At 50.3% G+C, this 15,672-nt stretch overlaps 1 long non-coding RNA gene across 1 annotated transcript; it reads left to right on the top strand.

The window, feature by feature from the left end:
* The first annotated feature begins 4,640 nt into the window (after window positions 1-4,640).
* LOC142022900 (uncharacterized) lies at window positions 4,641-13,730 on the top strand. Its single transcript, XR_012648069.1, has 5 exons — window positions 4,641-5,020; window positions 5,178-5,690; window positions 6,180-6,299; window positions 9,384-9,525; window positions 9,987-13,730. It is a non-coding gene; the product is annotated as an uncharacterized LOC142022900 (long non-coding RNA).
* The last annotated feature ends 1,942 nt before the right edge of the window (window positions 13,731-15,672 follow it).

The following is a 15,672-nucleotide window of genomic DNA, read 5'->3' as shown; positions in this document are numbered from 1 at the left end:
ACCAGCACCTCCGTTTCCATGTCCTTCCCAAGAGGACAGGATGCTCTCACTCTGCTGGCCTGGGGCCAGCTAATCAGCCACAAATAATGGATGAGATGCGGGCACCATACCAAGGGCACCTAATTAGACTCAGAGACTCAGAGAGATTTGCTGACTGCACCTTGGCACCAGTGAACAGGATGGCAGAGGGTACCAAGGAACCAGGTTCAGTCCGCTGGTACAGGGCTGCCATCCTAGTTGTGCTGCCCCAGGCCAGCACGTGGCTTGTGAGCAGCAGAGCAACGGAGGAGAACACAAGGCGTGCAGCTCCCCCAGCCTTGTGACATCATTGTCCCTTCATCTGGCCATGGGGTGGGACTGGGACCTGAGCAAAGCCAGGGTGAAGGAAAGAGCAGAAGAACTCTGGCAGCACAAGTACGCTACAGACAAGGCTACGTCCATTTTCACATTGGATTTCAACCTCCTTCTGAATGGAGAACACCGCTTACCCGCCCCACACTTAGGGCTCTGACTCTATGGGCGCAGAATGAATTTCCTCACAACTTACCAGTCAATCTGTTAATTAGTATGTTAATTAAAATTAATTAAAAGCTCTGTTCTTAAAAGAACTGTAGCACCTGGTCTTTTCTTTGCCCCAAAAGGAACTTAACAATGGACTAACACAAACTTCCATACAATTAAATTTAATTGAGTTCTTGTGCACAGAGCAGGTCTGTGAACATTAGGTTGTAATTAAGCTACATTGTCAGTGATCGTTGCACATATCTGTTATGGCGACCCCTCAGCTTTGGTCAACAGCTTGGGGGGTCATTGTAACATCAGAGGTCACTGGGACAATCACCACCTTTCCTCTCCGGACAAACTGAATCTCCCAGTGAGCTTTTAGACTGGCAGGACTCTTGTGTAACTGACTGTTCTGGCCTCATAAACCAGACCAGATGTGGCTCTCCAGACACAATAAAACGAACACCAGCCAATCAGTGTATGTAAATATACGTAGAACTCTTACGTTTCCTGGGGAAGGGACTCTTGCAAAGGTCACCAGGGAAGTAAAGGTCTCCTCTTCACTCTATATATTAGTGAATATAATTCTGCCCTTTGGGCTGTCCTGAACACATGACAGAAGAGTTACAAAGCAAAATACAATGATGTAGACCTAGGTAGGCCTTATACGTAGCTGGAGCCGTCCAGCGCAGAGTGCCAGTAAATATTTTCAAACCAATGTCAGGGCAGAAGCCCCAGCCCCTGACACCTCCAGCAGGACTAAAACCCTGAGCCCTGTGGCTTGGGGAAATGCTCTGAGAATTTAAGCGCTGGAGACAGGGAAGGGTGTCGCAGTTGCTGCTGCTTACACCACTAGCATGCGACCAGCTCTGTTTGAACTTTGGCAGTGTGGTTTTAGCAGGACAGTCGGCACGTGTTAAAATTACAGAAGAACAATGGCATAGTTACAGCACAGCTGAGTATTGTGTTTAAAGCAGAGAACTCAACCTCTCTGTTACATATCCATCCCTCAGAAGACAGCACATGCTAGTCCAGCGCTGAACCAGTTCTCAGGTCATTTCATTTATGAATATGTTAATTAGATTAGGAATTCAATATAAATACCAGTGGGTTGTTTGAGAAATACAGCGCCTAGTGTTAGACCTTATTTTGCCTCATGTAATCTCAGTAATAGAAGAACAAAAGCGACTTTTAACTTCTCAGATACTCAGAAATTGTGTGCTCTGGCTCTGCGTGATTTTTTTAGCAAGGATTAAGGGCCATTTTTCCCATTTATTCTTTACAACTTAAAGTTTCTCATTCAGCAGAAACCTGAATTCTGCTCTTCGTGGTAGCTCACAAAACCATCCATTCTGATTAAGGCATGTCAGTAATTGTGGATCCATATGAAATGGAAATGATTCTTAAAGACATTGTTAATTTCTCACACACATTCCCCTGCCTGAGGCATCACTACAGGGCACAGTTAAGGTCATTTGGGTGCCTCAGCTCTCCATTTCTTACCTTAATTGTTAGAAAAGTGACCTTAGCACGGAGTGTTCGGGGTTCACGCTGCTTGGTTTGGGGAATAATTACAGCAGCCCTGTAAAGTGTTTGAGCCTCAGTTATTGATCTCTATTTTCAGCTGCAGCTCCAGCTGCATGGAGTTTTTGTCTGGTGAAAATGAACCCTCCCGTTCCCTTGCTCACTCAGGTAAGTATGACAGGTGGGGGAACCAAGACAGAGAGCCAAAAGGAAGGTCAAAGGGAAAGCTGGGAACAGGCCCTAAGAGGCCTGACTCCTAGTTCTGGGCGACAGCTTTCCTCTTTGACTGTGTCCAGCAAGAGCACTGCCAGCTGCAGAGTGCCCCCCAGCACCAGGCTGGGGCATGGGCACCAGTACAGACCCCAGGAGAACACGTCACCCACCAGTCACCACCACCGAACCCTGCGGCACTGAGTCCCATGGGGCACTCGGAGAGGACAGCGCCACTTCCTGAGTCACCGTCATGCTCACTGAAGCACAGTGCCCCCTAGTGCTGCCCGAGGGCCTGGGGGACTGCCTGGAAACGGGGTGTTGAGTCACCCTCTGTGCCCTGCAGCACAGCACCCCCTGTGTTGCACTTGGGTGTGAGTTCAGCGTTTACTCTGCCTGGGGCTCTTTGCACGGCTCTCGTTTCTCGTCCTACGCACCAGACTCAGCTTACAGCGACAGGCTAGCTACGCCCTTGTGAAATGCCCAGGCCCTCTGCGAGGGCTCTGGACCGATCCCAGGGGTCTAAGAGAGCGAGGGCAGACCCAGCCATATGGGACCCTAAAGCCCAGCACTGAACAAATCCACAGGAATGACAATAGCCACAATGAAGAACAACTCCTTAAATCTTCCTTCCTGCTTAGGGATGGTTGAGCGAGCCAAGCTGGGGGAGGGGGCCTACCCTTTCCCCACGAGCTGGTGGGAAGGGTATCACAGCTGCGGCTTACACATTTTTAATAGCGGGTGCCTGTCAATTAGCGAGCCGGCGGGACAAGCGGATAACCTTGCTGCTTGGTACGTTCTCGCCATTTCTCTTCCTCCATCAAGTGTTCATTTAAGAAACATTTCACTAAATAACCAGCTGACATAAATGGTGCAGGGAGATTTATGCCTCAGGCGCCTGGCTGGTTCTTATACCAGGTGGTGGCACAGGTGACTTTAAAATGATGCAGATGGTGGCCTCGTGCCAATTTGGGGTTCACCTGGAACCTCTGGGGGGCTTGGATTCCTTTCACTGTGCAACATTCTCATGCTTCTGGGCAGTAGGTGACCAGGTGCCAGGGGCTAGGGAGAAAGTTCATCCTAGAGAGTTATAATAGCATGTAACGCCCTCACCATCACTTGTCACCAGGAAGGGTAGCCCCCCCACCCCCAGGGCCTTCGTAGATACCACTACCATTCTAACCAAGGGTGTAACTCCATTTGCTGGTGGCAGCAGTAGGTTAGTCTCTGTGTGGGCTGACCACCAGGTGGGGTGGGGAACAGGACACCCTTTGTAAGTGCGTTTCCATCACACAAGGTGCTGCACTGGGAGGGTGGGAGAGGAATGGCTTGTGTGCCTGGTCTGTGGTTCCACTCCTGGTGTGCCCTAAGAGCATCTCTGAAATGCCTGCCTGCCAGGAACGCTTGCACGAGCCTGGGAGCCTGAGCCAGGAAGGTGCTGAGCGCTGGGGCAGTGAGAGCACAGTCCGTCCTGCCTTGTTTACACACCGCCCCTGGCTCCTACCCAGGCCCAGGGGCACTCAGGCCTCCAGGAGGAACAGGGAGGTATGGGCACTGACTGTGCAGCTGCAGGAAGGCTGCTGAACTCTCACTGGCTCCTCCAGCAACCACAGTGTCTGCTGCCCATCAGGCCCCAGGTGGCGCACAGCCACAGTCATGGGCAGGGGCAGGGCAGGGAGCACGGAGAGTTTCCGGTGCGCCAGGCCAGCTTCTCTGGGTGCGAGGGCCCCAGAGGGGCAGCTGGCCAGCCTGCACAAACCTTCAGGCCTTGGGTAGGGCATGCAAAGGAGAGGCCTGGCACCTTGGCTGGGGACCCAGGGACCAGGGCCTGCCTGGCCCACAGGCTGAAGAGTGCTCTTGCCCCAAAAGTACTAGATCCCATAGAGCACAGAGCACCGCTGGCCAGGCACTCGCGCACAGAGCTCTGCTGCACACCAGGCAGGGCAGCAGACAGAGCGGGCTGGGACTAGCCAAAACCAGAGCAGGGCTGGGCAGTAATATTTGATGGGGACCAAGAGTTGCACTTTTCTGTGGAGGGGGAGTAGTGTCTGGGATGGAGGTTGGGTGCAGAAGGGAGCTCTGGGAGGGGCCTGGGGTGCAGCATGGGGTGTGTGTGGGGTCAGCCTGAGGGGGCGTTTGGGGTAGGGGATTGAGGTGCAGGGCCTGGGAGCGGCTGTGAGCACAGGAGAGGATTCTGACTCAGAGGAGGGGTGCAGGATCCAGGGAGGAGTCGGGGGGTGCAGAAGGGTGTGGGTGCCAGAAGCAGGCTCTGCCTGGGAGTTGCTTAGCTCAGACTTTCCCTGCCTGCCAGCGGCCTCAGCCCATTGGCTGTTCCATGGGGTTCTCTGTGGGGTGGGAGGTCTTCAGCATGCTGCCCCCACCCCTAGCAAAATCGCTCAGCTCCTATTGGCAGGAAGCCAGCCAATGGGAACTGAGAAATTGTGCTGCACTGCCTCCCCTCCCCCCACAAAATTTCTCTGTTCCCATTGACTGATTTCAGGTGCTGCCCCCACTCCCCAGCAATATCTCTCAGCTCCTGTTGGTCAGAAACTCACCAATGGCGCAGAGCAATTGTGCTGCACTGCCCCCACCTAACTACCACCCAAATTTGCAGACACCTAACTTTACTCAGCACCTCAATTTTTGCTCTACAACTTCCCCAGGGGCTCCAGTTTCTGCCGTTGGGCCGTGTTGGTTGTCAGGAGAATCCTGTTGAGTACTGCCCATGAGGAACACCCCCCCCGGGGACTTGGCAAGGCCAATGGCACTGACACCCTAACTGGTACGACAAAGCCTGGGATTGTCTCTGGCCACCCTGGGAGGGTCCCTGGTTTTACATCTCCAAAAGCTGAGCCCCTGCAGAGCCACAGCTGGCCGAGACGTGGTTTTCTCAGCCCAACAACATTGCTGAGAGCTCAATATTTCCCATACTGTTTCAGGGTGAAGAGTTGAAATCTTGAAAATGTTCATGAGCTGGAACACACCCGCTGTCCCCCTCCATTCCTTAATCAGCTCACCAGCCACACAGACACACCACTTCCCAGCAGAAGATCGGAGTTGTTCCTTTAGAAAATGGCCCAACCGCGCGATCTGGCCAAGTTCTCATCCTCGGAAAACCGTGGGAGTCAGAAACATGTCAGAACGGCCCTTTGCCGCTACGGGGTCTGACGAACCTCCATTCTCCCATGCAAATCTGATTGGCTGGAAAATACCCAACCAGCTGTTCAGTCTGGACGCTATGGCGAGCGCCCCCTACTGGGCTACCGGCACCACTCCCTGCGGCGTTGGGTGCAGCACTGACTCTGGGGGCAGAGCGCCCCCGGCGGTGTCGGTTCCCTCCGCGGAACCAAGCCCGCATCACTCCTGTGCGAGAGAGACTGTCTGTGGCTCCCAGCCTGCGCCCGGCATCATGGTGGTGCCCCTCCAGCCACATTGCCACGTGGAGATGTCAGGTTGGCACGTTGCTATGCAGGCCTGGAGGGAGCGGGAAGGGTGAAGCCCCAGCATGTCCTGGTCGCCAGGCAGCAGGCCCTGGGCCCTCTGCTCTAAGCAGCTGAGACTGGATGCTGCACAGAGCTGCCATTGGGCCCCCCACACTCCCTGCAGCCCAGAACTGGCCGTCCCCCAGCTGGGAACTGAACTCAGGGCAGAGGAATGATCCCCGAAAGCACCCACCCCCTTTCTGCAGAATCTGGGTTGTCCTTTGAGACTCCCAAGTCCCATCCAAGGGCAAGACCAGCTTCAGCCCTGGCTAGCCCGGACACCACACTTCACAAGTGCAGCTCAAGGGCTTCGTCCCACACTGCGAGCTGCGCTCAAGGGAAACGAAGGGCTTCATCACCAGAGCCCCCAGGAGGCCAAGGCCTGGCATCAAGATATGTTCAGAGCAGTGGGGGAGCCCCCGGCCCCTGTTCAGCTTTTCCTTTGTCTTTCTGCTGCAGAGGAAATGGCTAGTTGCTGTGGACTCTGGGGACAAGGCTGAAGAGGCTGAGCCCCCCCCCATCCTCCCCCACACCACTGGAGAAGGTTGAAACTCTAGAACAAAAATACCATAGATCAAAGTAAGTGTGCTCAGGAGAACAGGGGGAGGGAGACATGCTGTGCATAAGAAACAGTCCAGTCTCTAATGCACAGCAGCAAAGGGCTGGCGGGGCGGGGACAAGCCTGCTGGGGAGCTGGGGCACCTGTGGCGTGGGTGGGCAGGGAGGAGGAGGCACTCACTCCTTGTGATCCAGTGATGTCTGTGCCAGAGCCACGGCCTACCTCACGCCAGGCTGTCACCAGGACCTCCTAGGCCACCGCGGCTGTCTGGAAGCAGCATTAGCACTAGGTGTCCTGCAAACTGCAGACTGCTGTGACCCCAGACCGCTCTGTCCACAGAGGCTGGCTCTGCCGAATCGTATTGGCCCAAAAGAAACTAAAATAAGAAAAGTTCCAAAAAGAAAACCCATTTGCTTCGTTAATCTAGAAATGAGTCTTTTTTCAATTTTCACTGCAAATGTCCCTTTAATTGCTTCGTCTCTGCACGTGCCCCAAACAGCTCCCAGATGGGAGAGCTGGGCCTGCACAGCAACAGGGGGAGGGCTCCTAGCTCAGTGCTACCTCCTGGGCCCCGTGCACACCACGCCCTGTGGGAGCGGGACAGGTGGGACCAGCAATGGAGGCCTGTGCACCGCCAAGCTCCTGCCTGGAGACTGCAGCGGGCCAGACAGATAATCCTTCAGTCTGATCAGGATGGAGACGTGGCCCGAGCACTCCATTATTCATGCAGCCTGTGTGTGCCTCTCCCAGGCCCAGGCTATTAATATTTTCTACGGCTCCAGCCGCTGGCCCCCAGGGAGTTCTTACAGCACCATTATTCAACACCAGACCCGACAGCAGGAGGGAACTGGGGGGCAGGTGGTCTCTGAACTTGCTCTGCCGCAGGGCCGTTGGATCCCACACAAACTCAGAGCCACAACTTCCCTGCGCCACACAGTTCTGTTTCAGGCCTTCCTGCTGCCACAGCTGGGTGGCAGGGAAAGCACCTGTTGCCTCACTCTGACACACTCACACTCCTCTCACTGAGCAAAGGCAGAGCTCCCCTGGCTTTCCCAAGGCCTGGTAGACCTGAGTCCCTGGCAAGAGGAGCTGCAAACCAGAAAGGGCCCATAGCTGCAGCTTAAGAAAAAGAGATTTGTTGAGACACCTGGACAAGAATTCAGCAGCTCAAAGTCCCAACAAGTCAAAGAAACCCTCTTGTCTTGAGTGGGGCATTTTCCACATCCTTGCCTTTTAAAACATGAAAGGCCCATTTCAAAGGAGAAGTCATCGCAAACGAAAAATCCAAATTTTTTTTTAAACATGAGCAATGGAGCAAAACCAACCTGGATGTGCAAAACATTTGGATATCAAGAAATCGTCCTCTTTCAGCAAAAAAATGCTTTGGCTGAAAGTTTTACCCAACTCTGTCCATAATTGCTTCCCAACCCGCCCCCCACACCTGCCCCCAGAGAACCAGCTCTGTTTGCAAGTGCTCGGGGAGTGCACAGGCCTTTCCTGAGAACAGCCCACCCCTCCTGATCAAACTGCAGCCTGCAAGGCCCTGAGCTCAGCTCATCTGCTGGCAAAAATAAACCTGAATGTGAAGTGGGACCAGTAACAATGGGAATGGTTTCCTCCCAAGGAAAGGAATAAAAGAATTGCTACAGGCATCTGAAATAACGCAGGAGACCCAGCAGGAAGATGGGGCAACAGAAGACACCAGTCCCAGACTGGTCCAACAAGGACAAGTGCAGAGTCCTGCACTTGGGCTGGAAGAATCCCAAACATTGTTACAGGCTGGGGTCTGAGTGGCTCGGTAGTAGTTCTGCAGAAAAGGACCTGGGAGTTGTAGTGGACGAGAAGCTGGACATGAGTCAACAGTGTGCCGTTGTAGCCAAGAAGGCTAATGGCATATTAGGTTGCATCACGAGGAGCATTGCCGGTAGATCCAAAGAACTGATTGTTCCTCTTTATTCGGCTTTGGTGAGGCTGCATCTGAAGTACTGTGTCCAGTTCTGGGTCCCCAATTATAGGAAGGATGTGGATACACTGGAGAGGGTCCAGCAGAGGGCAACCAAAATAATTAGGGGGCTGGAGCATATGACCTATGAAGAAAGGTTGAGGGAATTGGGACTGTTTAGTCTGCAGAAGAGAAGACGGAGGTGGGACTTGATAACAGCCTTCAACTTACTGAAAGGAGGTTGCAAAGAGGCTGGAGAGAGGCTGTTCACAGTGGTCACGGATGGCAGAACACGGAACAATGGTCTCAAGTTGCGGCCGGGAAGGTCCAGGTGGAACATTAGGAAAATCTTTTTCACTAGGAGGGTGGTGAAGCATTGGAATGGTCTACCCAGGGAAGTAGTGGAGTCTCCATCCCTGGAGGTGTTTAAGTCTCGGCTCGACAAACCCCTGGCGGGGCTGATCTGATGGGTCTGGTCCTGCCTAGAGCAGGGGGCTGAACTTGATGGGTTTATTTAGGTCTCTTCCAGCTCTGTTGTTCTATGATTCTATGAAACGGAGTGGTACAGTCACACCAGAGCAAAGCACACGCTGCCTCTGGGTCCCTATGCTTGGGCCTTCCCCATTCAAGGTAACCAGGGGGACGGGCAGAATTGCCAGGCCCTTCGGCATGGGCCTGACTCGGCACTCCCAGTTCACTGGGTTGCATTGGGAAAAGGCCCCACCCTGCCAGTCTAGACCAGTCCTTCCACTCCCTTCACCAGCCAGTCCCCACGTGGCAAGGACCACCACTGCCACAGGCCAGGGGCCGCCTGCCTCCCGGGATCTTGGTGTTCTGGGTTCAGAGTCTGGGGGTTGAAGAGTTGGAATTGTTGTCCCAACATCTCCTGCTGCTCCCTCACTGGGCTGCCTGGACGCTGGCAGCACAGACATGTGCCGGCCGCAGCCCTGCGGGGAAGGAGACAGCCAGAGGCAGGAAGCAGCAGGCCAGGGTGTCTAGGTGCCACCTGACCATTCTGGTTTACTCTGTTATGTCCCTGTTGCTCCCTGTTTCACAGTCACTCTGCTGGATAGATCGGTGTGGTTGTGCGACTCACTTGGAGCCTCAGCTAGCAAACAAGTAACTCAGGGCTACCCGTGCTTTGAATCTTCCTTCTAAGCAGCTGTGTTGACCCTGCCAGGAGAGTGGAGGCCCCACCACATAAATTTACCTGGGAAGAGAATAAGGCATTCACACCATGCTGTGGAGGCGTGATCCAAGTGAACTCAGCCCCAGCCATCAAAACCCGCAAGCCACTGATGGAGGTAAGAGGCTGGATGGGGTGGACATACTGTAATGAACACATTTGGATTTATAACCGGAAATGCTAAAAGAAATAAAACCCAACAAGCATTTTGGAAGGCATATCCACTCTCATGCTTCCGGGCTCAAGCAGATGGCTGTCCTTGAGGGTCAGGAGGGAACTTCTCAGGGAGCAGGTTCTCCCCTCACTGCCCACTGAAGAGTTTTTCTGCACCTTCCTTTAAGGTATCTAGGTGCTGATCACTCTCCAAGCCAATACAATGGACTTAGATATTCCACTCCTGTGCTCCCCTATGGAGGTTTCAACACGTCCCTAACAACTATCCCAACCCAATTCAAATTCTCTCTTTCCTGCAACTTTGAGTCCACCCAGGGAATACTAATAACTAATGAATGAAAAATCAATTCAGATTTAAAATTAAATCGAACCATTTCATTCTCATTTGTGCTGCTCTACTTTTAGGAGGAATTAAGTTTCATTGCACCGTCCTCTCCAGTTCACACGTCCTGGTTCAGGCCAGGACTGGAAATACCATCTGGAAATGCCGTTCATCATGAGATACTTCTGGCCACAGGCTGAAGGAAGCATCAGCAACAAGTGGTTCATACTGCGCTGGTGTGGTCTGTTTAAACTTTGTAATGATCATGCCTTAGTTTTTGGCAGGCTGTGCCTTATCGTCCCTGTGTTCTGCCACTGGAACGGATCGAAACTTTTTCTAAACAACCATTTTCAGTCCCTTTGGTTTGTAGCCACCTCCTTTGGTAGGTCACCTTTAAGGTTCCAGAGACAATGCACAGATAATGCAACTGAGCTTAACCTGAGACTGTTCCAGCGTTCTGTGATTCTAGGACTTCAGGATTCAGTTTATGTCCAAGCTGGCAATCTTGGCATGCCCCTGAAGTTTTTGACACCCATGCAATCACCAGCCATGCAGAGGCATTCCTGGCTTCCAAATTCATCAGTCTTCTCTCCTTAATATGCTCCTACCAAGACAGTCACCAGAACTGAACCGGTGTTGATAGAGGAAGCTGTTGGGTTTGGCTTCAAAGAGCCTCTTTTCTAAGTTCGTCCTGACTTTGCTGTGGAGCAGTTGATGGAGACAAGGAGAATTTTGCCATAGGAAAGGCTGATTGGACTTGAGGTCAGAACATCACCAAATTACCATGTAGGAAAAAGAAGGAACCCTGGCGGTTCACTCAGGCAGCCAGTTTGGAACAGGGATACAATGTCCACGTCCTCTTCACAACACTGCAGAGTCTCCAGATGCGGGAATCCAGATGGCTGCGTCACCAGAGTCAGCAGGATCCCACCTGCATTCATCTGACGGTCAGCTCAAGGTGCTCCTCAAATGTTCATGGGCTGCAGTTCCTCTTTCTTTAAAGAGGGACAGGAAGTACCGGCAGAGTGACCTTCCTTCAAGGCACAAGAGCTCTGCACCTCAGTCCACCAGCTGAAGTCTGAGAAGACACCAAGTGTTTTTTAATCTTGCCCCTGAATAGTTGAGGATAGCGGGAGCATTGTACTGCATCCGCATGACTCTTCCCAACCCAGGGGCATGCTGACATTGTCCCTAAGTGTGGATGGGCAAACATTCATCTGAAAGGCAAGAACCGTCCCTTCCAAATTTCTATAGAAACCTCGAACCAAACCCAGACTGAGCTTTTGAGAAGGCTTCAAAACAGCCAGGCACAGAAGCAGGGTGGGGAAAATTCACCAGACCAAATGTAGGATTCCCCCACAAATTCCAGATGCATCAGGAAGCTGAGAACCTTTGAGGTGCAAGCTGTTGGACTCTGACAGGGTCTGCTGTGATAGGATTCTCTTTAATTTTAATTGAATTCCTCAATCATGCTGTGAGCCAGGGGAGAATGACTTGCAAACAGGAATCAGAACCCAGGTTCTCATTTAACTAGAAATACACTGTTTTGCAAATTAAATTTCCTGTGAATAAACAATGTTTTAAAGGGAACCTTGTCTGGTTACAAATAATACACGTTTCCAAAGTCTGCACCTCTCTTGCTAATAACATCTTAGATCAGGGTTTCCCAGACTTTATACAGTTGGGACCCGGTTTTTTTCAGTACCTTTTTTTTGCGGCCCAAAAATACAAACACATATTTAAAAAAATGAAAACTGAATAAATTGTCACTGTTTATTATTTATGCACAATAATAATAGTACATAGCGATAATCTATGTATTTTCTAAGGACTTTTTTTCCCCCAAGGACCAGTACTGGGCCGCAGACCACACTTTGGGAAACACTGCCTTAGATCACTCAAACTGTAGAGATTTCAAAAATCTAATTCCCTTCTCATTATTTGTTTTCTTCTTTCTTTTCTCCTCAGTTTGAACAAGAAACTAGTCTAAGCAGCTGATTCTAGTTAATACTTAGATACCATGGCAATGTGGTCTCCTTAAAAAAAAGAAATATGTAGAAGGGTATGTCTAGTGAGTAGAGAGGGGCTATTATGGGATTAAAAAGAGTCACGATTAATCACAATAGAAAACCAACTGAAATGTTGTTTTGGGGTGTTTTCCACCATTTTGAACATATTGATGTCACAGAATACAAAGCATGTGACCACAGACCACAACACAGAATTTACAAGAGAATTATGTACAAAAAACTTCACTCAGAAACAAAACAGACAACTTCAGCACTACAAGTTCACCCAGTTCTACTCCTTCTTCAGCCAATGGCTCAGACCCGTATTTGCAGGAGATACTGCTGCCTGCTTCTCCTTTACAGTGCCACCTGACAGTGAGAAGAGGCATTCGCATGGCACTGTGGTACACAGCCTAGCAAAACAGTCATGTGCCAAATGCACTAGAGATTCACGTGTCCCTTCCTGCTTCAACCACTGACCCAGAGGATGTGCTACTCTGGAGAGGGAGCTTGGAGGAAGGGGTAGAACCAGCTCCCAAACTGGCAGGAGGCAGACACAACTGGGGGCTGGGGCAATGGAATGGCCTAGGCCAGGTCACTCTGTTTTCCGCTGCTGAGGATGAGTAAGGGAGGGCACCCTCTCCTGCCGGCACCAGGCACCTAACTAGTTCTCTCAGGCCATGGGGCTTGGGGGAAAGGAGTTGGAGAAGGGATGGAGTAGTGGTGGGGCAGGGCCAGAGTGGGGCAGGGAAATGGGGTGGAGTGGGGGATTGTTCCCAGCCCTGCACCCTCATAGGGATGGCCTCCCCCCAAGCTGGGAGTGGCATGGGGAGGAGTCACTGTGCCCCCTTTGTGTCCCTCCCCAGCAGTTGCCACTGTATCCACATCAGTTTCTCTTTTAAGACTCCTGAAGGCAGGCTCCACACCCCGTCCCTCTCGGCTTTCAGGCGGCACTTCAGAGTCCGACCCCGGTGTGAGTGCTGTCGCTAACTTTAGACATCTCGCCTTGGTACCTCCTGTGTGTTTTGTCAAGCCTCCAGTGAAAGTGTTCTTAACCAACCCGTCCTGGGGCGTCATACAAACCTGCTATAAACAAAAAATATATGGCAGAATGTGGGTAAAACAGAGCCAGGGACACACAACCCTCTCCTAAGGCATTCGGTCACAAATGCAATCAGTGCATTACTTTTTTTAAATGCACATCAGCTGCACGGAAGCATATCCTTGGGAATGGGTACACATTTAGCATACCTGGCACGTAAATACCTTGCAATGCTGGCTGCAAAAGTGCCTGCAAGTACCAGTTCTTAGAAACACAGAATCCCTGGGCTGGAAGGGACCTCAGGAGGTCATCGACTCCAGCCCCCTGCCCAAAGCAGGACCAACCCCAACTAAATCATTCCAGCCAGGGCTTTGTCATGTTGGGACTTAAAAACCTCTAGGGATGGAGATTCCACCACCTCTGTAGGCAATGCATCCCAGTGCTTCACCACCCTCCTGGTGAAATAGATTTTCCTAATATCCAACCTACACCTCCCCCACTGTAACTCGAGACCATAGATGACACTGTAAACAGGAAGTTGTCAGAGTTATCTCCCGTAAACTAACTTGCTCCTCTTATCAATTGGTAGAAGAAGAAGTAGGACTGAGTGGACTTGGAGACTTTACTTTTGAGAGTAGTTAGGTACCAAAAATTCTATATTTATAAATTGCACTTTAACTGTAAAGAGAATGCACTACAACACTTGTGTGAGGTGAACTGAAAAATACTATTTCCTTTGTCATGATTACAGTGCAAATAACATAAATAATAAATACTATAAAGTGAGCCCTGTGTACTTTGTATTCTGTTTTGTAATTGCTTGTAGCCCCAACTGATTTTTCTGGGGCTTCCTGACACAAAACATGGTTCCCCACCTCCTGCCTTAAAGACAGGTGATGCTGCATTTCTCCTCATGGCTGTGGAGCAAATCTTGAAAACGTCCCAAGTGTATCCTAAAGCAGCAGCTTTCAAGCTTGCCAGACCACTGTACCCCTTTCAGGAGTCTCATTTGTCTTGTGTATCCTGGATTTCATCTGATTTAAAAATCGATCATATAATTAGAAACAAATACAAAGGAGTCACAGGCAGCACCCTCACTGAAAATTGACTGAAAATTTCTCATTTTTACCATATAATTATAAAATAAATCAATTTGAATATTAATATTGCACCTATAGATCACTGTATAGTTTACTAAAGAGCAGTACAAACAAGTCATTGTCTGTGTGACATTTTAGTTTGCATTGATTTTACTCGTAGGTTTTTTTCTAGAGCCCAGTGTAAAACTCAGCACATATCTAGATGAGATGATGTACTCCATCGCCCCCGGAAGATTTCTGCATACCCCCTGGGAATAATTGTACCCTTGGTAGAGAACAACTGTCCTAAAGGTTCAAACATGAAATGACAAATAAAACAGGCAAAACATGTATTTTAATCCTGTGATTTTTAAAATCATTCTCTCATGATTTTGGGGGACAGATTTCTGATTTTTGGACCCTTAGGCTTGACAACAGATAGACCTACAGAGACATCCATCTGCCTGGTGATAGATTTGAGCTGCCCTCCATTTCTTCTGTGCCAACACAGTTTTGCAAACACAGAAATGTTGTTTTCGAAAACATTTCACAGAAATCTTCCCTTTAGTGTGAAGAGTCATATTTTTACATAATATCTGCACAACGGAGCCAATCTGGCCTGAGTTTTGTATTAAGGAGGAAAATATAGATCATAAAATTCAAATCACACACAAAAAACCTGCACAAAATCCAAATCACCACCAGGCTCTCCTCTCGGAAAAGGAAGCCTGAGACATCCGTCTTGGAGGTGGGGAGCACACGTTAGTACCAGCACACATTAGAGCTGCCTGCCAGCCTAGAATTTCTGATTTAATCTGGTTCCATTCGTGGCCCTGGCACATTTGTGAGCCTCCAAATTACTCTGGGGCACATGGGCTGGGACTTTCACAGATGTATTGATTCTAAGTCCTGAAGGGACTACTGTGCTCATCTTTTCTGAGCGCTTCTGTAACAGGCCATAGATGCACAGCATTTCAGACCACAAGGACCATTATACCATTTACTCTGACATGTAGCCAGACATTAAGTTTCACCCAATTCCCGCTACAACAAACTCAATCACTAGGTTTGGCTAAAGCCAGCCTACCAGGGAGGCCTCCACCTGAGATATGAAGACATCCAGTGCCACCACTTTCCTGGCAGCCCCAAACTTCTGGTGCCCTACACAGGTGCACACTTTGCATATTGGTTGAGACGATGCTGGCAGCTGCTGACCCCCGCTGGGGCAAGCTGGCACAGGAAGAGGGGCTGTGTCTGTCAGAGGGAGGCCCTCAGCTGCTTGGGCCACTCTAGACAAACCCGACAGCTGAAACGCCACCTGGAAAGCCAGAAGTTTTCCTTGGGAAAGCTGAGCGATGCTGAAGCAAAATAGGGAGTAGACTTATGGCATCGCTGTTCTGGTTTGTGGCCATGATGCTCCCAAATAAGAGGCATGTCTTATGCAATATAGAATAAGAAAGTGACACTCAGTGGCAGCTGACAACTCTAGATTTCTCTGACTGCAGCTTTCTGTACATAATGCATGGGGGATAGATTCTAAACCTATTTAACTATTTAAACAAATCATAAGGATTACCTAAGCTAAACTATTTTTTCTAGCAACATCCAACACAGCAAACAGCTTAGGAATTGTCAAATC

The sequence above is a fragment of the Carettochelys insculpta genome, chromosome 18 (assembly GCF_033958435.1).
Source record: "Carettochelys insculpta isolate YL-2023 chromosome 18, ASM3395843v1, whole genome shotgun sequence".
Lineage (NCBI taxonomy): Eukaryota > Metazoa > Chordata > Testudines > Carettochelyidae > Carettochelys > Carettochelys insculpta.
This window is presented reverse-complemented; position numbering and strand designations above follow the sequence as displayed.